Consider the following 21,213-nt stretch of genomic DNA (forward strand, 5'->3'; position numbering starts at 1 on the left):
TCATGTGAGTTTCAGTCATACTTATCATCTACTGAAGCGAACCCATCAAAGAGTGAGTTGCTCATCTATTTGGATGAAACAAATGTGAGTTTAGCTGACAAGGAGTTTGATTTGCTTAACTGGTGGAAGGTTAACTCACATAGATTTCCAGTGGTGTCGAGGATGGCAAAGAAGTTCTTAACTGTTCCAGCTACATCTGTTTCTTCTGAGTCTACTTTTAGTGCTAGTGGTCGAACTCTAGATGACTATCGTATCTCTCTAAGCCCTTCTACGGTGGAGGCATTGATATGCTCCTCTAGTTGGATTCGAGGTGCACATGATGGGAGTTTTACATATGTGGTATGTATTGGTACTATGCTATTCTTGTATTGTTTTATTATAGTATGTTTCTTTAAACCACTCAATCAAATTACTCTATTTATTTTTAGGAGCAAGAGGACGATGTTGAAAACATTTCATTTCCAAAAAGTTTGGTGGAGAGCAACTAGATTATCCTTTTGTAAGTTTGTATTATGCTTAGCTAGTTGAGTGGTTTTTTCTTTAAAAGTGTCCATTCAATACTTATTTTAAGTTTACTTTGCATTTGGATCTAACTTGTTATATTTTTTTCTGTTGTGATATCTATATGGCTGCTGGCTGCACCTGAACCTGAATTCCTGAATGGCCTGGACCTGCACGCCTGGACAGCATGGAATTATGGATGAACATGAACTGTTATTTGTATTTATTTATGTTCTATTTCTGGTGGACAGCAACAGCATGGATGAACTGTTCTGTAATCTACTTTTTAGTTTTTGGATGAAGAACTATGCAAATGCAACTATGCAAGTATCTGTTCTGTTTAGACTTTAGACAATATATGCTATCATGTTGGCATACTGGCATGCTGCTTATTCTGGACTTGAGAGTATCTGTTCTGGACAATATATGCTATCATATTGTTTTATCATGGAGATGGAGACTTGAGAGTTTGAGACTTCTTATTCTGTATTGTTGGATGCATCATACATATATATTTCATTAGTTGGATGAATAACTGCAAGTATCAAGTGCAACTGCTGAATTATTAATGTTATATTTCCTATAAATAGTATTCTGGACTGCATTACTATTCTGGCTCGCGAGCCGCTCGAGCTGGCTCGCGAGCCTATAACGAGCCGAGCCGAGCCTCTGTTCCCAGCTCGTTTGATGAACGAGCCGAGCCGAGCCGAGCTCGGCCTCTCACCGAGCCGAGCTCGGCCTCTCACCGAGCCGAGCTCGGCCTCTCACCGAGCCACACCGAGCCGAGCCGAGCCGAGCTCGGCTCGGCTCGTTTCCAGCCCTATTGGAAGGGATACCCACACCTTGATGACAATCATTACAAAGATCCAACTTTAGTACATGTTCATCATAACAAGCATCCAACATAAAATAAGCAAACTAACTTTAACTAGACTGACTAGACTGAGACACTGGACTAAGCATTATTACAGACTCTTGACTCTATCGATCTATGGATCTAAATCTATGCGGGTCCTGCAGTCTAGGGTACCATAGTCGAAGCGACCACGGGGCGGTGAACGGTAAGGGTGCTGAATCCCGACAGGGGCGGCAGAACCACCATCAAGATAGTGGCGTGCCGCGCATTCAGCACGCAATTCCGCAACCTCCGTCCGAACCTTGCCCAACTCATCAAGAGCGTGGTCCAGCTCTGTGTTGAGCACGGCGACCAAGTTGACCATGCTGCTCAGCCTAGGATTGCCCTCACCCACTTGCGAGACAATCACACCTCCAGCACTGCTGGTCGATCGGCGAGGGTAGTACTTCAGGTCAAGGCCATCAACTACCCCACTGAACAATGAGCAATACTGAGAAAGTGCACGTCGTGCTGCATCTTGCATGGATGCCTCGGCAGTATCCCTCTCAGTGATAGAATAGTGCTCCAAGAAGGCCTCTGCACCCCGGAGATCATCGTCCGGACGGCGCACCAAGCAAGTAGCCTCCCACTGGTCCGGGTATAGCCCGCGACGATGCTGGTAGACTACACAATGGTACTCGATAGACCATGTGTGTCGGTCGAAGGCTCGACGCAGCAGGGTATCGAGAGCATCGTGGAAGTGACACCCGCGAGCGGCGTCACGAGTGATGGGTCTAGCGATCCATCCATCCAGCTCTGGCTCCTCCGAAAGCTCTGTGCCGTGGCTCGAACTGCCACCGATGTCGTCGTCATCTCCGTCTCCGTCAGGGTCTCCTCCAGCAGCCGAGATGCCCTAAGGTGGTGCAGGGGGCATCTCTGGCTGAGGTGCAGGGGACTAAGGCCTCTCAGACTCCACCTCCTACTGAGGCAAGGAGAAGAGTCCTGCTTCTCTTGGTCTTGCTCCTGCTCCTGGCATCGGCGCTCCTGCTCCTCGTGCAAGCGACGATGCAGTCTCTCCAGATGACTGGACTGACCTGACACCATGCGACGCAGGGGACGCTCCACCAGTCGAGAAGGAAAAAAGGGGATCACAGACTTACGTGCAGTGCACCTAATACAAGCCATCTACAGAAGACATCGTAAGCACAAGAGTAAGAGTAGAACTAAGAGACCAGAAACTAAACAGAAAAAAGTGAGACAAAACTTTTGAGATAAGTAAATAACATAGAGTTGGCCAAGATAACCAACTTTTGAAAAGACACTGGTCAAGGTAAGAGTAAAGGTCTATAGTCCTTAGGTCGACCATTCTAGTCTAGGTTAGCGGTCCTACAGTCAGCAAGGCTTTGATACCACTTATGTCACACCCGATTTTGGAAGGTAAACCTAATGTGAACCATGTACGTGCCAAGATAAGAACTCACGTACACTGCGATTACATAATTGGACATCATCACACAATGCTTGAATTAAATAGCAGAAAGGTACTTTATTACATCAAGATATCCAAGACATCCATAGAGTCTATTACATAACCATTGTTCAACATAATTATCAAAGTGCGGAAATAAGAAACGTAGATGCTAAGCCTACACAGGCAGCTGACTGGGGGTTTGCCACTAAGATAAACTAGAACTCGTCATATTCCTGAAACTCCTCGAAGTCATCCATGTTGCCAGCTTCACCTCCTGAGCACTGAGAACATTGGGGGCAACCTGGGGTGGGGTGGTTTGTAAAGCAAGGGTGAGTACACTTCAACGTACTCAGCAAATGTCCCATTTGGCTAAAGTGGACTAGCTGTATGTGGAGTTAAGGTTAAGCAGTTGCTTTTAGTTGGTCAAGTTTTATTATTATAAGTAGAGCCAAGTTTTAGTAATAACCCAATTATTACCCAGAGGCACTCCCTCCAAGAGGAAATACCAGAGATCAGGATTATAATCACCATTGTTAATCATCATCATATAAGTAACCATTGTTCTTCTAATCGAAGAGGATCCCAAGGCTGCTCATAACCATGAGCACGACTGATATACCAGTTTCTAACACTCTGCAGAGGTCGCACACTTTACCCACAAGCCGTGATTCCCATTCTGCCCGGGGTTCTAGCCTCCCCATTGATCACTACCAAGGTGACCTAGTAGGGTCTCGCTACATAGCCTTTACAAAGATTTCCCAGAGGACATAGCCGCTCCTTAGGATTCTCCAGTTTGATAAACATAATACATCTCCCCAAAGGAAGGGTGACTAACAAAACCAAATCAAAGAACCTCTGCAACCAACCTCGGCAGAGCAAGTATTGTGCCCGGACCCCATTGACAGCCATACGGCGAAGCCAACTACTCCTCTGGTTCCTCTAATTATTCTGCTAAGGGCGTCCCATTCCATCCTCATGGTTGCACTGTTATCCCGAGTTGTCACTCCCCAAACAGGTCCTTACGGAGAGGCACTCAGGAAAGAGCCTGAGCTCCATAAAGAATCATAAGAACCCCATCAGGATAACATCATCGTATCATAAAAGATCATATCATGTTCATTGATTAAGTTTAGGCAATAGCATAAGCTAACCATGATTAACCCAAAACGGTAAACAAGGATAAGGTAAATACAGACTAGTCAAACCTTAAGTTTCAATAATGTAATGCGGGACAGTGAATTATAAAGTAAAGTAGGACATGATAGGTCTGAGGACACTTGCCTTCACCAGGTTGTTGCTCAGGGAGGTCTCCAACAACACACTCAGGAACTTTGGACTGCTCGTTGTCTAAGTAAAGCGAGCATACATTCAATACATTTGGAAAAGTATAAATGAACAGCACATCAAACATTTACAATCATTGGAACACGTCTTAAAAGACATAATACTACATAAGGGATAATGGATTCAAAGTATAACATGAACTACAACATAACTTAACTTCATTTTGGAAATTGATTATTATTCCTCTAAGTGTTACTGACAAGTACATAAACATAGTTCAACATATTTTATTGTGACCTACGATTTAGAACAGAGATGAACTTATGCAATACATACTATTAATCTCACAAGCTCAAACAAGTTAAAATCTCTAAGGTTCTCCTTTTATTTATTTTATTAAATAAATAAAACATACATCTACATTAGTTCATATTCAATCCTAAAAATTAGAGTGTGCAGACAGTAAGTGAAACCATATTATTTAGACAGAGAATAATTCTATGAACATTTTGCAATTTGAATCACTAAATTTGGAGTTCATATGCAAAAGTTATGAAATAAACAAGTTTGGGAATTCAAAATATGAAATTAGGGTTAATTCTGTAATTAAATGAAAGTCCAGGGCTAAATCTGCAAGATTATAGGGGGCTGCGCGCGAAAACCAGGGACAACGGGTTGATTTCCTAAAACCAGGGGGTTTCTTAAGCAAAACAGCCACGCGAAGGGGTATCGGGTGAATCTAACCGTTGAATCAGAAACCGATAGCCGATATTAGATCTACGGCCAAGGGCGCGCGCGGGCGTGCGAGCGTTGACAGGCGGGATAGGGAGTGTCAGCGACAGAGGGGGAGAGAGCGCGCTGACCGAGTGGGGCCAGCTCCTAAGGGGAATCGGATGGCTATAGGGGTTCGAGGGGGTCCGAGCCGTTCGATCAAGATCGGACGGGGAACATCAGACCGGGAAGGGTGAGTGGCTGCGGGAGGCGCTGACAGACGGGCCAGGGCGTCAGACGTGCGTGCGCGAAGCGGTATCCCATGGTCCGGGCTGTTCGATCTGGATCGGATGGAGGGGATCAGACCGGGGAAACAGACAGCTGTGGGCAGCGTCGCTCCTCTCCTCGGCGGTGAGGTCGCCCGAGTTGAGGCAGGCGCGAGGTAGGGTGGCTCTGGGGTCGCTGGAGTGGGGCAGAGAGGGAGAGGGTGCCACGACGAACTCAATGGGGGGGAAGAGGCCATGAATCCACGGGCAGAGAGGGTAGAACGGCGGTAAGAAGACCTCGGGCGGACCGGAGAAACTCCGGTGAGCGATTCCGGCCACGGGGAGGGGACTTAAGGCGCACTAAGGCCTGGGCTAGCTTCAGCAGGGACAGGGGTGACACAAGGAACTACTCCGGTGAACTAGACTGGGCTAAATCGGCCGGCCACCGCGCGAGCACGGCGGACCGCCGCGGTCGAGCACCGGCGAAAGCGAAATTGGACGAACACAGGGCACAATAAGGGAAATTGGGCACGGGGACGGGTGTCTCACCTCGGGGCGGAGCTCGGGGAGGCTGGGCGCGGTCTCCGGCGAGCTGGATGGCCGGGAACACGGGCGTGGGTCTCCGGCGGCGACTGGTGGCGTGGGCAGAGCGCTAGAGAGGGTGAAGCCGAGCGAAATGAGATGAGGGGTGTGCGCGAGGCACTAGCGGGGCTCTAAAAAGGGAGCTGGGCGCGTGGGCGGCCATCATGGCCGAGAAACCCGGTGACGTGCGCGAGTGCGCATGCGCTAGTCCACGGTGGGCGCGAGGAAGGCGGAACTGACAAGGCAGGTCCACGGCGCAGAGAGAGTGAAGGGGACACGCGGGGGCAATGGCTCGGCACTGGTGAACCGGGCCCGCGAAACAGAGAGAGAGAGGGGGAGAGCGAGCGGGCTAAGTAACTGGCGCCGACAGGTTGGGTCCACTAGACAACGAGCGAGAGAGGGAGGGCGCGCGCGAGGGGAACTGCCGCTAACAGGCGGGGTCCTCCTGTCAGGCGGCGCGGGCGCGCGGCCTGGCTGGGCTTAGTGGGCCGGCTGGGCTGCTTTCTCCTTTTCTTTTTCTCTGGATTTTCTAATTCCTTTTCTATTTCTTTTCTATAGGGTTTTCAAATCAAAATTCAAACTATATTTCAAATTCAAATAAATTCAAACATGTGTAACACTTCAAAGAATATTTTAAGCTCATCATGATGCAACATGTTATGACTCATAAGGTTTTGACAAAAATAAATAATTAATCTCCACTAGCTTAAGCTATTTCTAATAAAAGGAAAAAGGGAGAAAGAATCTAGAGAGAGAGAAAGCCTAGAGTGAGAAAGGAAGAGTAACACATGATTTTGGGTGATAATTAGAAAGAAATTTTATACCCCCAAAATTAGGGTGTTACACTGTTTTGGCCACCGAAGCTGAGGGCGGTGTTTGTTCAATTGCTTCCATTATATTTACAATTCGTCGTTTCTTTTGTTCTTTAACATTCTCCTTTGTAGCCGAAGGCCATTCTTTCCTCTGTAAAAATTTTGTCAGTTCTGATCCTAGAGGACTTAGCAGCTTGAAGGGCGAGGATTCAGTCAATACCCTAAGAATTTCAGCTACTTCGGCGGCAGAGGGCATCGGAGGAGCTTCTTCTCCTGTCTCATCTAACTTTGGCTTAGAAGAAGGCGCTGTGTCAAGCTTTCGCTTTTTAGAGATTGTCACCTTCAGCTCAGGAGCTGTTTTTGTTTCCTTCAAAACTTTTTCATCTTCCTTCACTAGCTGGGCAACTTGCCTACTCAGGATGCTGACAATCCTTTTCCTTTTCACTCCTTCGGCCCATTTGTCAAGCCTCTCGTAATCCGGGTATTCAAAGTTTAACGCGTCCATCACCCGATTCAGCCTTCGTTTCGACTGGGTGCCGAAGGCAGCAGTCATTAATTGGTCTTCCTTCTTGGTATAGTTGCCAAGAATTTCGTTGCACATTGTTTCGATCATTTCTAGCCACCCTTTGCATGGCTTCTTGAACTGCTTCTCAAATTTAAATCGGTAAGGGAGCCGAACAAGTTCGTACTTGTTACCCCCCTTCTTTTTCTTAGGCATTCCCCAACCACTAGAGGTCGGAAATATTCTATTTGCCAAGTAGTCTTGTACTAGATCTCTAGTGCTGATTTCGACTGCTACCACTCTGAATTCTACTTCGGCTAGCTGCCATGGGGAGCCAAGCTGCATGTGGCACAAGGGCCTTGTTATCTCGAAGCTTAATTTCAATGGACTCATGACCATAGTCATTAGCTTCTCCCTTTTCTTCTCGTCCACTTTTATGTAAAACCATTCGCTTGTCCAACCGATTGGACACTTGGTACGATAGCTAATTACCGGGGCATTCGTATCTTTCCGATATGCAAAGTTGTAACAACCGAAGTTCTTATGAAGACCATCCACTCTGGTCTTTGTTTGATAGTGTAGCTCGTGCACCCGACAGAAAGCTTCGGCATTAGGACTCATACCCTTGCTTCGGAGAGCCCATATGTAGACACTAAGTCTAACGATTACATTGGGTGTCAGCTGATGAAAGTATATCTCAAAATTCTTTAAAACTTCGCCAATCTTCTCATGTAGAGGGAATCGAAGCCCTGCCCTGAAGAAGCTCTTAAAAACAACGACTTCATCCTCCCTTGGCTGCGGAACCACCTCTTCCCCGGCAAATCAGACAAGCTTGCTCTCGGCTTCCCCAAAGTAGCCCAATTTTTTCATCATAACCATGTCGTCTGCTGTCACAGTAGATTTACCAAATTCAATGTGGCTAGGTTTCATTGGGCTCAGAATAGTGTTGTCCTCCTCACCTTCGTTCTCACTTCCTCCTTCAGCCATGATCTGTTCAGCTTCAGTAGTGGAGGTACCTTTGACAACAACCTCTTCTGGCACAACAAGACCCGATTGCGTCATCACTTCTGATATTGGTGCTGTTTCGGTCGCTTCGACCTCGTCCCCCTCGCGAGACACCCTAGCAGTGGATCGTACTCTGGCCATTTCAGTGTTCACGCTTTTCAAGACGAAGCTGATCTCAAGTGACGAAGCGCTTGTTCGAAAATGCAATACAGAAAGCTTCAGCTATGGTTAAAATTTTTAACAGCACAACAGTGCGATGGTAATGAATGCTGTGATAACTCCTCACCAACCCGTCTGTTTATATAGTGCTGCAGGGGAAGAAGGCGAACCGCCATACCGCTTACACGAGCTGAGTGGTGGACCATTCGAGGCGCGGAATATTTTAATCGTTTCTCGGCTACGAGCTCAGGGAAAGTGTTTTTTCAGAAAAACGATCTAGCACCGCGAAGGGGCTACTATTGGGGGTCTTCTTCTCCGCCGAAGGTTCTCAAGGAAAAAAACACCTTCGACAGAAAGATACAAAAGCTTACCAAAGTTATCTTCAGCTTCGACTCAACTCCTTGAGACGAAGCTCAAAGGCTTTGGCGATAGTGCAAGATGCCGAAGGTGACTAGCTTCGGCCCAGACCAAGCAAAGAAGGAAAAAGGACTAGATAGACCTTATTAGTTCCAATTACTTATAAACAAATGTTCGAGGGCATGAATGTAATTGTACCCGGGCTGCGCAGGAGCCTATGAATAGATGAACAGTGCCCCCGTACTGTCCACGCTAGATTGTAATCACTCTCGCGTCATTCTCGCATCTTTACCTTCTGCCAAGCCGAAGGTAACTGAAAGGGAATTAGGCTTACACCTATTTCCTAATTGATTTTGGTGGTTGAATTGCCCAACACAAATAATTGGACTAACTAGTTTGCTCTAGTCTATAAGTTCTACAAGTGCCAAAGGTTCACAATAAGTCAATAAAAAGACCAAGAATGGGTTCAAACAAAGAGAGCAAGGGACTACCGAAGTGTGCCCTGGTCTGGCGCATCGGACAGTGTCCGGTGCACCACCGGACAGTGTCCGGTTCACCAGGGGACTCCAAGCTGAACTACTCACCTTCGGGAAATCTCAGAGGCGCTTCGCTATAATTCACCGGACAGTGTCCGGTGCCCCAAGGGAGAGCGGCTCTGAACTCGTCAGCTTCAGGAATCCACTCCGCTAAAATTAACCAGACATGTCCGGTGCACACCGGACTGTCCGGTGAGCCAGCGGAGCAATGGCTACTTTGCATGCAATGGTCGACTGCAACGCATTAAATGCGCGCCTGCGCGCGCAGAGGACAGAGCACGCGCGGGTGGCACACCGGACAGCCAGGCGGGCCCACAAGACAGAGCTCCAACGGTCGGAACCCAACGGCTAGGTGACGTGGCTGGCGCACCAGACAGTATCCAGTGGCGCACCAGACTGTCCGGTGCGCCATGCGACAGCAGCCTCCACCAAACGGCTAGTTTGGTGGTTGGGGCTATAAATACCCCAACCACCCCCACTTTCAAGTCATCGAAGTTTTCCACCTTCCAACTACTTACAAGAGCTCTAGCATTCAATTCTAGACACACCCAAGTGATCAAATCCTCTCCCAATTTCACACAAAAGCATTAGTGATTAGTGAGAGAGATTTGTTGTGTTCTTTTGAGCTCTTGCGCTTGGATTACTTCTTTCTTTCATTCTTTCTTGCGAACAACTCAATTGTAACCAATGCAAGAGACACCAATTGTGTGGTGATCCTTGCGGGGAAGTTTGTTCCCGTTTGATTGAGAAGAAGAAGCTCACTCGGTCCGAGGGACCATTTGAGAGAAGGAAAGGGTTGAAAGAGACCCGGTCTTTGTGACCACCTCAACGGGGAGTAGGTTTGCGAAAACCGAACCTCGGTAAAACAAATCCTTGTGTCACACTCTTATTTGCTTGCGATTTGTTTTACACACTCTCTCTCGGACTCGTTCTTATTTATAACGCTAACCCGTCTTGTAGTTGTGATTAAGTTTGTAAATTTCAGACTCGCCCTATTCACCCCGCTCTAGGCGACTTTCAATTGGTATCAAAGCCCCGTGCTTCATTAGAGCCTAACCGCTCGAAGTGATGTCGAGAGATCACGCCAAGAAGGAGATGATGACCGGCGAGAAGCCCGCTACAAGCCACGGGAAGGCTCCATCGGGAGAGTCCTACAACAAAGGGAAGGAGAAGGAAAAGGAATCCCCTTCACACAAGTCGTGACGGAGCGGTGACAAGAAGAAGAAGATGAGGAAGGTGGTCTACTACGAGACCGACACCTCATCGCCATCCACCTCCGGCTCCGACGCGCCGTCCGTCACTTCTAAGTGCCATGAGCGCAAGAAGTTTAGTAAGACCCCCTTACGCTATCCTCGCATTCCTAAACATACGCCTTTACTTTCCGTCCCATTAGGCAAACCACCAACATTTGATGGTGAAGATTATGCTAGGTGGAGTGATTTAATGCGATTTCATCTAACCTCACTCCACAAAAGTATATGGGATGTTGTTGAGTTTGGTGTACATGTACCATCTGTAGGGGATGAGGATTATGATGAGGACGAAATGGCCCAAATCCAACACTTCAACTCCCAAGCCTCAACTATACTCCTCGCCTCTCTAAGCCGAGAGGAGTATAATAAGGTGCAAGGATTGAAAAATGCTAAGGAGATTTGGGACACACTAAAGACCGCGCACGAAGGAGACGAGGTGACCAAAATCACCAAGCGGGAAACGATCGAGGGGGAGCTCGATCGCTTCCGACTTCGCCAAGGGGAGGAGCCATAAGACATGTACAACCGGCTCAAAACCTTGGTGAACCAAGTGCGCAACCTCGGGAGCAAGAAATGGGATGACCACGAAATGGTTAAGGTTATTCTTAGATCACTTGTTTTCCTTAACCCTACACAAGTACAATTAATTCGTGGTAATCCTAGATACACACTAATGTCTCCCGAGGAAGTGATATGACACTTTGTGAGCTTTGAGTTGATGATCAAAGGCTCAAAGAAGCTTGATGGTCCCTCCACGTCCGAAGCACAACCGGCCGCATTCAAAGCGACGAAGGAGAAGAAGGAGGAGTCTACATCAAGTAGACAACCAATCGACGCCTCAAAGCTCGACAATGAGGAGATGGCGCTCGTCATCAAGAGCTTCCGCCAAATCCTCAAGCAAAGGAGGGGGAAGGATTACAAGCCCTGCTCCAAGAAAGTGTGCTACAAATGTGGTAAGCCCGGTCACTTTATAGCAAAATGTCCTATTTCTAGTGACAGTGACAGGGGCGACAGCAAGAAGGGGAGAAGAAAGGAGAAGAAGAGGTACTACAAGAAGAAGGGCGTCGATGCCCATGTTTGCCGGGAGTGGGACTCCGACGAGAGCTCCACCGACTCCTCCTCCGACGAGGACGCCGCAAACATCACCGTCACCAAGGGTCTTCTCTTCCCCAATGTCGGCCACAAGTGCCTCATGGCAAAAGACGGCAAAAGGAAGAAGGTAAAATCAAGATCCTCCACTAAATATGAAACCTCTAGTGATGAGGATAATGCTAGCAATGAGGAGGATAACTTGCGCATTCTTTTTGCCAACCTAAACATGCAACAAAAAGAAAAATTAAATGAATTAATTAGTGCTATTCATGAGAAGGATGATCTCTTGGACACCCAAGAGGACTTCCTTATTAAAGAGAACAAAAAGCATGTTAAGGTTAAAAATGCTTACGCTCTATAAGTAGAAAAATATGAAAAACTATCTAGTGAGCTAAGCACTTGCCATGAGACTATTGACAACCTTAGAAATGAGAATACTAATTTGTTAGCTAAGGTTGATTCAAATGTTTGTGATGTTTCAATTCCAAATCTTAGAAATGATAATGTTGATTTGCTTGCTAAGATTGAAGAATTGAACATTTCTCTTGCTGGCCTTAGAAATGAAAATGAAAAATTGCTTGCTAAGGCTAAAGAATTAGATATTTGCAATGCTTCCATTTTCGACCTTAGAAGTAAAAATGATATATTACATGCTAAGGTTGTAGAATTAAAATCTTACAAACCCTCTACATCTACCGTTGAACATACTACTATTTGCACTAGATGTAGAGATGTTAACATTAATGCTATTCAAGATCACATGGCTTTAATTAAACAACAAAATGATCATATAGCAAAATTAGATGCTAAAATTGCCGAGCATGACTTAGAAAACGAAAAATTTAAATTCGCTAGAAGCATGCTCTATAGAGGGAGACGCCCTGGCATCAAGGATGGCATTGGCTTCCAAAGGGGAGACAATGTCAAACTTAATGCCCCTCCTAAAAGATTGTCTAATTTTGTTAAGGGCAAGGCTCCCATGCCTCAGGATAACATGGGTTACATTTTATACCCTGCCGGTTATCCCAAGAGCAAAATTAGGAGAATTCACTCTAGGAAGTCTCACTCTGGCCCTAACCATGCTTTTATGTATAAGGGTGAGACATCTAGTTCTAGGCAATCAACCCATGCTAAATTGCCTAAAAAGAAAACTCCTAGGGCATCAAATGACTCTAACATTTCATTTAAGACCTTTGATGCCTCTTATGTTTTAACTAACAAATCCGGCAAGGTAGTTGCCAAATATGTTGGGGACAAGCACAAGGGGTCAAAGACTTGTCTTTGGGTACCCAAAGTTCTTATGTCTAATGCCAAAGGACCCAAAACCATTTGGGTACCTAAAACCAAGAACTAAACTTGTTTTGTAGGTTTATGCATCCGGGGGCTCAAGTTGGATCATTGATAGCGGGTGCACAAACCACATGACAGGGGAGAAGAAGATGTTCTCCTCCTATGAGAAAAACCAAGATCCCCAACGAGCTATCACATTCAGGGATGGAAACCAAGGTTTGGTCAAAGGATTGGGTAAAATTGCTATATCTCCTGATCACTCAATTTCCAATGTTTTTCTTGTAGATTCTTTAGATTACAATTTGCTTTCAGTTTCTCAATTATGCAAAATGGGCTACAACTGTCTTTTTCACAGATGTAGGTGTTACTGTCTTTAGAAGGAGTGATGATTCAATAGCATTTAAGGGAGTGTAAGAGGGTCAGCTATACTTAGTAGATTTTGATAGAGCTGAACTCGACACTTGCTTAATTGCTAAGACTAACATGGGTTGGCTCTGGCATCACCGACTAGCCCATGTTGGGATGAAGAATCTTCATAAACTTCTAAAGGGAGAGCACATTTTAGGATTAACAAATGTTCATTTTGAGAAAGACATGATTTGTAGCGCATGCCAAGCAGGGAAGCAAGTTGGTGCTCATCATCCGCACAAGAACATCATGACGACTGACAGGCCACTGGAGCTCCTACACATGTATATTTTCGTCTCGATAGCTTACATAAGCATCGGCGGGAGTAAGTACTGTCTAGTTATTGTGGATGATTATTCTCGCTTCACTTGGGTGTTCTTTTTGTAGGAAAAATTTAATACCCAAGAGACTTTAAAGGGATTCTTGAGACGAGCTCAAAACAAGTTCGGCTTAAGGATCAAGAAAATTAGAAGCGACAACGGGACGAAGTTCAAGAACTCTCAAATTGAAGGCTACCTTGAGGAGGAGGGCATCAAGCATGAGTTCTCTTCTCCCTACACGCCACAACAAAATGGTGTAGTGGAGAGGAAGAATAGAACTCTATTAGACATGGCAAGGACCATGCTTGATGAGTACAAGACTTCGGATCAGTTTTGGGCCGAGGCGGTCAACACCGCTTGCTACGCCATCAACCGATTATATCTACACCGAATCCTCAAGAAGACATCATATGAACTCCTAACCGGTAAAAAGCCCAATATTTCATATTTAGAGTCTTTGGTAGCAAATGCTTTATTCTTGTCAAAAGAGGTAGAAAATCTAAATTTGCTCCTAAGACGGTAGAAGGCTTTTTACTCGGATATGATTCAAACACAAGGGCATATAGAGTCTTTAACAAGTCCTCTAGACAAGTTGAAGTTTCTTGTGACGTTGTGTTTGATGAGACTAACGGCTCTCAAGTAGAGCAAGTTGATCTTGATGAGATAGGTGATGAAGAGGCTCCATGCGTCGCACTAAGGAACATGTCCATTGGAGATGTGTGTCCTAAGGAATCCAAAGAGCCTCCAAATGCACAAGATCAACCATACTCCTCCATGCAAGCATCTCCACCAACTCAAAATGAGGATGAGGCTCAAGTTGATGAAGGAGAAGATCAAGAAGATGAGCCACCTCAAGATGATGACAATAATCAAGGGGGAGATGCAAATGATCAAGACAAGGAGGATGAAGAACCAAGACCGCCACACCCAAGAGTCCACCAAGCAATCCAACGAGATCACCCCGTCGACACCATCCTCGGCGACATTCATAAGGGGGTAACCACTAGATCTCGTGTTGCACATTTTTGTGAACATTACTCTTTTGTTTCCTCTATTGAGCTACACAGGGTAGAGGAAGCACTTCAAGATTCGGATTGGGTGGTGGCAATGCAAGAGGAGCTCAACAACTTCACTAGGAACGAGGTATGGCATTTGGTTCCACGTCCTAATCAAAATGTTGTAGGAACCAAGTGGGTTTTCCGCAACAGGCAAGATGAGCATGGTGTGGTGACAAGGAACAAAGCCCGACTTGTGGCCAAGGGATATTCACAAGTCGAAGGTTTGGATTTCGGTGAAACCTATGCACCCGTAGCTAGGCTTGAGTCAATTCGTATATTATTGGCCTATGCTACTTACCATGGCTTCAAGCTTTATCAAATGGACATGAAGAGTGCCTTCCTCAATGGACCAATCAAGGAAGAGGTCTATGTTGAGCAACCTCCCGGCTTTGAAGATAGTGAGTACCCTAATCATGTGTATAAACTCTCTAAGGCGCTTTATGGGCTCAAGCAAGCCCCAAGAGCATGGTATGAATGCCTAAGAGATTTTCTTATCACTAATGGCTTCAAAGTCGGAAAGGCCGATCCTACTTTATTTACTAAAACTCTTGACAATGATTTGTTTGTATGCCAAATTTATGTTGATGATATCATATTTGGGTCTACTAACGAATCTACTTATGAGGAATTTAGTAGGATCATGACAAAGAAATTCGAGATGTCGATGATGGGGGAGTTGAAGTACTTCTTAGGATTTCAAGTGAAGCAACTCCAAGAGGGCACCTTCATTAGCCAAACAAAGTATACTCAAGATATTCTAAGCAAGTTTGGGATGAAGGATGCCAAACCCATCAAGACACCCATGGGAACCAATGGGCATCTCGACCTCGACACGGAAAGTAAATCCGTCGATCAAAAGGTATATCGGTCGATGATAGGCTCTTTACTCTATTTATGTGCATCTCGACCGGATATTATGCTTTCCGTATGCATGTGTGCAAGATTGCAAGCCGACTCTAAGGAAGCTCACCTTATGGCCGTAAAACGAATCTTGAGATATTTAGTTTATACTCCTAAGTTTGGGCTTTGGTATCCTAGGGGATCCACATTTGATTTGATTGGTTATTCGGATGCCGATTGGGCGGGGTGTAAAATCAATAGAAAGAGCACATCGGGGACTTGCCAGTTCTTGGGAAGATCCTTGGTGTCTTGGGCTTCAAAGAAGCAAAATTCCGTAGCTCTTTCTACCGCCGAAGCCGAGTATATTGCCGCAGGTCATTGTTGCGCGCAACTACTTTGGATGAGGCAAACCCTTAGGGACTATGGTTACAAATTAACCAAAGTTCCTCTTCTATGTGATAATGAGAGTGCAATCTGCATGGCGGATAATCTCGTTGAACATAGCCGCACTAAACACATAGCCATTCGGTATCACTTCTTAAGGGATCACCAACAAAAGGGAGATATCGAGATTGCATATATTAACACTAAGGAACAATTAGCCGATATCTTTACCAAGCCACTAGATGAACAAACTTTTAACAAACATAGGCATGAGCTAAATATTCTTGATTCTAGGAATTTCTGTTGATGTCTTGCACACATAGCTCATAAGTATACCTTTGATCATGTCTCTTTTATATATGCTATGACTAATGTGTTTTCAAGTGAATTTCAAACCAAGTCATAGGTGTATTGAAAGGGAATTTGAGTCTTCGGCGAAGACAAAGGCTTCCACTCTACTCCATAACTCATCCTTCACCGTCGCTCCGAGCAACTCTCCATCTTTGGTATAATCTTCACTCATGTTTTATTTGCCAAAGGGGAGAAAGTAGTTTTACAAAGGGCTTACACTTCACTCAACGTATCCGTTTTTGACGATTCATGCCAAAGGGGGAGAAAGTACTAGCCCAAAGCAAAAGGACCGCACCACCACCTAATTTTAAAACTAATGATTTTCAAATTGATATCTTATTGTGTTCAAAAAGGGGGATAAAATAGTATTTTCAAAATTGATATCTTAAAACCCTCTTGAACACTAAGAGGAGGATTTCATTAAGGGGGAGTTTTGTTTAGTCAAAGGAAAAGCATTTGAAACAGGGGGAGAAAATTTCAAATCTTGAAAATGCTTCGTAAAATCTTATTCATTTACATTTGACTATTTGCAAAAGGACTCTGAAAAGGATTTACAAAAGAATTTGCAAAAACAAAACATGTGGTGCAAGTGTGGTCCAAAATGTTAAGAATAGAAGAAACAATCCATGTGTATCTTATAAGTATTTATATTGGCTCAATTCCAAGTAACCTTTGCACTTACAATTATGCAAACTAGCTCAATTATGCACTTCTATACTTGCTTTGGTTTGTGTTGGCATCAATCACCAAAAAAGGGGATATTGAAAGGGAATTAGGCTTACACCTATTTCCTAATTGATTTTGGTGGTTGAATTGCCCAACACAAATAATTGGACTAACTAGTTTGCTCTAGTCTATAAGTTCTACAGGTGCCAAAGGTTCACAATAAGTCAATAAAAAGACCAAGAATGGGTTCAAACAAAGAGAGCAAGGGACTGTCCGGTGTGCCAGGGGACTGTCTGGTCTGGCGCACCGGACTGTCCGGTGCACCACCGGACAGTGTCCGGTGCACCAGGGGACTCCAAGCTGAACTACTCACCTTCGGGAAATCTCAGAGGCGCTTCGCTATAATTCACCGGATTGTCCGATGCACCACCGGACAGTGTCCGGTGCCCCAAGGGAGAGCGGCTCTGAACTCGTCAGCTTCGGGAATCCGCTCCGCTAAAATTCACCGGACATGTCCGGTGCACACCTGACTGTCCGGTGAGCCAGCGGAGTAACGGCTACTTCGCGCGCAACGGTCGACTGCAACGCATTAAATGCGCGCCTGCGCGCGTAGAGGACAGAGCACGCGCGGGTGGCACACCGGACAGTCTACAGGACTTGTCCGGTGCGCCACCGGACAGCCAGGCGGGCCCACAAGACAGAGCTCCAACGTTCGGAACCCAACGGCCAGGTGACGTGGCTAGCGCACCGAACAGTGTCCGGTGGCGCACCGGACTGTCCGGTGCGCCATGCGACAGCAGCCTCCACCAAACGGCTAGTTTGGTGGTTGGGGCTATAAATACCCCAACCACCCCCACTTTCAAGTCATCCAAGTTTTCCACCTTCCAACTACTTACATGAGCTCTAGCATTCAATTGTAGACACACCCAAGTGATCAAATCCTCTCCCAATTCCACACAAAGCATTAGTGATTAGTGAGAGAGATTTGTTGTGTTCTTTTGAGCTCTTGCGCTTGGATTGCTTCTTTCTTTCATTCTTTCTTGCGAACAACTCAATTGTAACCGAGGCAAGAGACACCAATTGTGTGGTGGTCCTTGCGGGGAAGTTTGTTCCCGTTTGATTGAGAAGAAGAAGCTCACTCGGTCCGAGGGACCGTTTGAGAGAGGTAAAGGGTTGAAAGAGACCCGGTCTTTGTGACCACCTCAATGGGGAGTAGGTTTGCGAAAACCGAACCTCGGTAAAACAAATCCTTGTGTCACACTCTTATTTGCTTGCGATTTGTTTTACACCCTCTCTCTCGGACTCGTTCTTATTTCTAACGCTAACCAGGCTTGTAGTTGTGATTAAGTTTGTAAATTTTAGATTCGCTCTATTCACCCCCCTCTAGGCGACTTTCAGTAACAATGTAATATGAATATGATTGGTATTTACTCATATTCACATAATGTAAATATGTTACTGATTCATAATCATGATCTTTATTTCTTTATGTTCTACTGCTTAATCATTCGTATTCCTATGTCATAATGATGAAGGTATGTCCTTCATGATCTTCGTCGAAAGATCATTATATCCGAAAGGAAATAATGCTTCGAAGGACGAAGGTCTCTAACTATTAACGATTGTGTTGCCTTGTTCTTGATCTATAGTATTTGAGAACAAGTGACCAACAACTATCGAATGAGCTTGACTATTAATTCTATTTGATTTAACCATGCTTGGAGGTCCAAGTGAGTGGAAGCAATCGGATATCGACATACCAAGGTGACACAGAGTGTGACCATACAAGACATCAAAAGGAGATCTGCCTAAGGAAAAATGCAAAGTGGTGTTGTACCAGTACTCAGTTAAGGACAACCAAGAAGACCACTTGAAAGGGCGGGCATGAACAAAACTACGATGAAAGGTCTCCAAACATTGATTTACAAGTTATGTTTGGCCATACGTTTGTGAATGGTATGAAGAACTCATCTCAAGAGTTATGCCAGATACTCGTAACAGTCCTACCATAACTAAATAGGGGAAATTACACAATCGAAGATGGATTTATGACACAGAGAATAAGTTCAAGCGGAAGATCGACTATATGCTGGACGCCATCGCCAAGCAACGAGAGCGGGGCCTTTCCGGCGAGAGGCTGATCCACACTTTCATGCAGCGGCCTGCGCCTTCAGCCGCTCACGGCCCGCTAGAGGACGATGTGGTAGTTCACCAGTGATAATGACTCTGATTGCCACTCCATCGTGAACCTGGGGAAGGAGGAGCTCATGGCCTGCATCCTTGCCATCACAGTTACATCGGATTTCCTAGATGAGAGCAGCCCCCTGTCGTTCAACCAAGCGAGGTTGAGGGACCTGGTAAATTTTCCTTTTTCTTTCCCCCTTTCTTCCTCGTTTGGGTCTTATTGGCGAGCGCTTTTTGTAGAGGCTCGGTAACGTCAAGGCCTCCCTTCCTCCTCTTTCTAAGGACACCGCTATCAAGGCGGAGAGGAAGAGGAAGTGGGGGGCGGATGAGGCGACTGTGGCCGTGCACAAGAAGCGCCGTCTTCAAAGGAAAAAGGAGAAGAAGAAAGCACGCCTAGCTCGTGTCACGCTGAGGGGAGCATCTCCCTGCCTACTGATATGGAGGACATGCCCTCCACGGCCTCCGACAGGGCGGAACTTCCGATGTCAGTGGGCGGTCCCTCCCACCCCGACGATCCTGAGGCCACCTCCCGCATCCCGCCCTAGAAGGAAGGGGCCGTTGTGGAGGCAGTTGTGCTCGTCGTTCCTGCGTGGCACCACGAGGGGAGGAAGGATGTCGTTGGGTCATCTTCCACTCTAGCCGCGTTGTTAGGAATTTAGGATGCGATGAGCGAGGAGGCATAGCCTCCCTCGGGGCTAGTCATTCCGGTGGTGCGCCGCGAGGAGGCCAGGTCGGTGGCAGCGCCCTCCTAGCTCCTTCTATACCGACGGTGGCGGTCTCTTAGCCGCGGAGGAGGGCAGTTACTTGGGCATGTTCTTCCCAGTATGTTGTCACTTTCCTTTCTTCCTTGTCTCTGTTCGATGCTTTGACCTGGTTGATCCTACTAGTGCGTACGTGCTGGGCAAGACTGTGAAAGGCGCGGCCCTCGTGGCCAAGGGTTGCCTCGACCTCCCAAGCTCTTGCACCACCGACGCCGGATGGAGCGACCATTTTGGCTTCTCTGGCCGCTCTGCTCATTGATGTGGTGAATTCCTGTCCCAGCACAGGCGTGTCGTCCTCGGTCGCCCAAGAGGTGCTAGGTGCGTCTATCGCTGACGTGCTCCTTCCTGGGCCACAGGTGATAGTTCTCGGCCTAAACTCTAAAGGTGGCCCTAGTGGCCGTGGAGGTTGTCGCCGACGGGATCCCCGCGACGGACACGGTGGCTGCCACCTCATTGTTGTCGCCCCTAGGCTTCTCACCATCAGGCGCCACGGTGACGGTTGGCTCGTCTGGTGCGGCGATGCTACCCGTGGAGGTTGCCGAACTCCGAGATCAGCCACCACAGATCATCGCTAGCACCTCCTCTCCTAGGGGACCCGTGGAGGTTGCCCGCTCCCGGAGAAGGCCATGGGGACCTCCCTGTTGTAAAGTTAAAGAAATAAGTGACATGCTTTCAACGTATTTAAATATACTAAATATTCTAATTCCGAATAAAACAATCATATAACTCAGATAAATACCATATGTAATTATAGCAGAAATGAACAGTAGCAATTCCATTAAATGTAAACATGAAACGTAGCTACTCAGATCCATTTCTAAATTAAACATGGCTTGCAGATGAAGAAGGCAGATTAAAAAAATAAACATGATTGTTTATCTTAAAAATGTTGCTCTCAAAATAGCGGGTTGCTGCACTAGATAGCCCTCCAACGCTAAAGGGTGATCAATGATCGTTGACTAACGTGACAGTCCAATCTTACCAAATCAGGGTTTTAGATTAAATATTATGAGCCTAGAAATCAAGCATGAATATCAAGATCAAAACAGTGTGCACATGAATTAAGGAACAATAATGAACTTGAATAATCAGCTTGCACAATAGTGAAAGAAATTACTAGACATAAATAATATTACTACTGAAAATAACAATACACTAAAACTCAGACTGTCACGTCGTCTCACTACACCGCTATCATCATCGAGCAATCAAATCCGCCCACATATTGCACAATCACACCTAAGTAAATAATACTAGCAGATTGCACAAAATTACTTAATAAATATAGAGAAGTAACGAGTAACTCATAGCATGTAGAAAATCTACGTGGGAAGACCAGCTCAGCGAACACGAAGTTCTGTCCCAGAAAACCAATTCCGCCGCCCACGTCCGAGCCTACACAGCGGGAGGTTGACGGAGATACTAGAGTCGCCGCTGAGCCGAGGGAGACGTCCACAGCATCAGCCCGAGAAGAAGAACACCGCGCAGCAGGGAGGCAGGGAGCCCAAACACCAGGCCACGGTGGACAGAGACCAGTCAGAGTGCACGACACCACACAGGTACCCAAGCACAGCAACAGAGAGGA

At 46.1% G+C, this 21,213-nt stretch overlaps 1 long non-coding RNA gene across 1 annotated transcript; it reads left to right on the top strand.

Moving 5' to 3' along the window:
• The first annotated feature begins 251 nt into the window (after positions 1 to 251).
• LOC109945253 (uncharacterized) lies at positions 252 to 869 on the top strand. The gene is made up of 3 exons (XR_002268383.1): positions 252 to 339; positions 429 to 499; positions 753 to 869. It is a non-coding gene; the product is annotated as an uncharacterized lncRNA (long non-coding RNA).
• The last annotated feature ends 20,344 nt before the right edge of the window (positions 870 to 21,213 follow it).

The sequence above is a fragment of the Zea mays genome, chromosome 3, assembly GCF_902167145.1.
Source record: "Zea mays cultivar B73 chromosome 3, Zm-B73-REFERENCE-NAM-5.0, whole genome shotgun sequence".
Taxonomy (NCBI): domain Eukaryota; kingdom Viridiplantae; phylum Streptophyta; class Magnoliopsida; order Poales; family Poaceae; genus Zea; species Zea mays.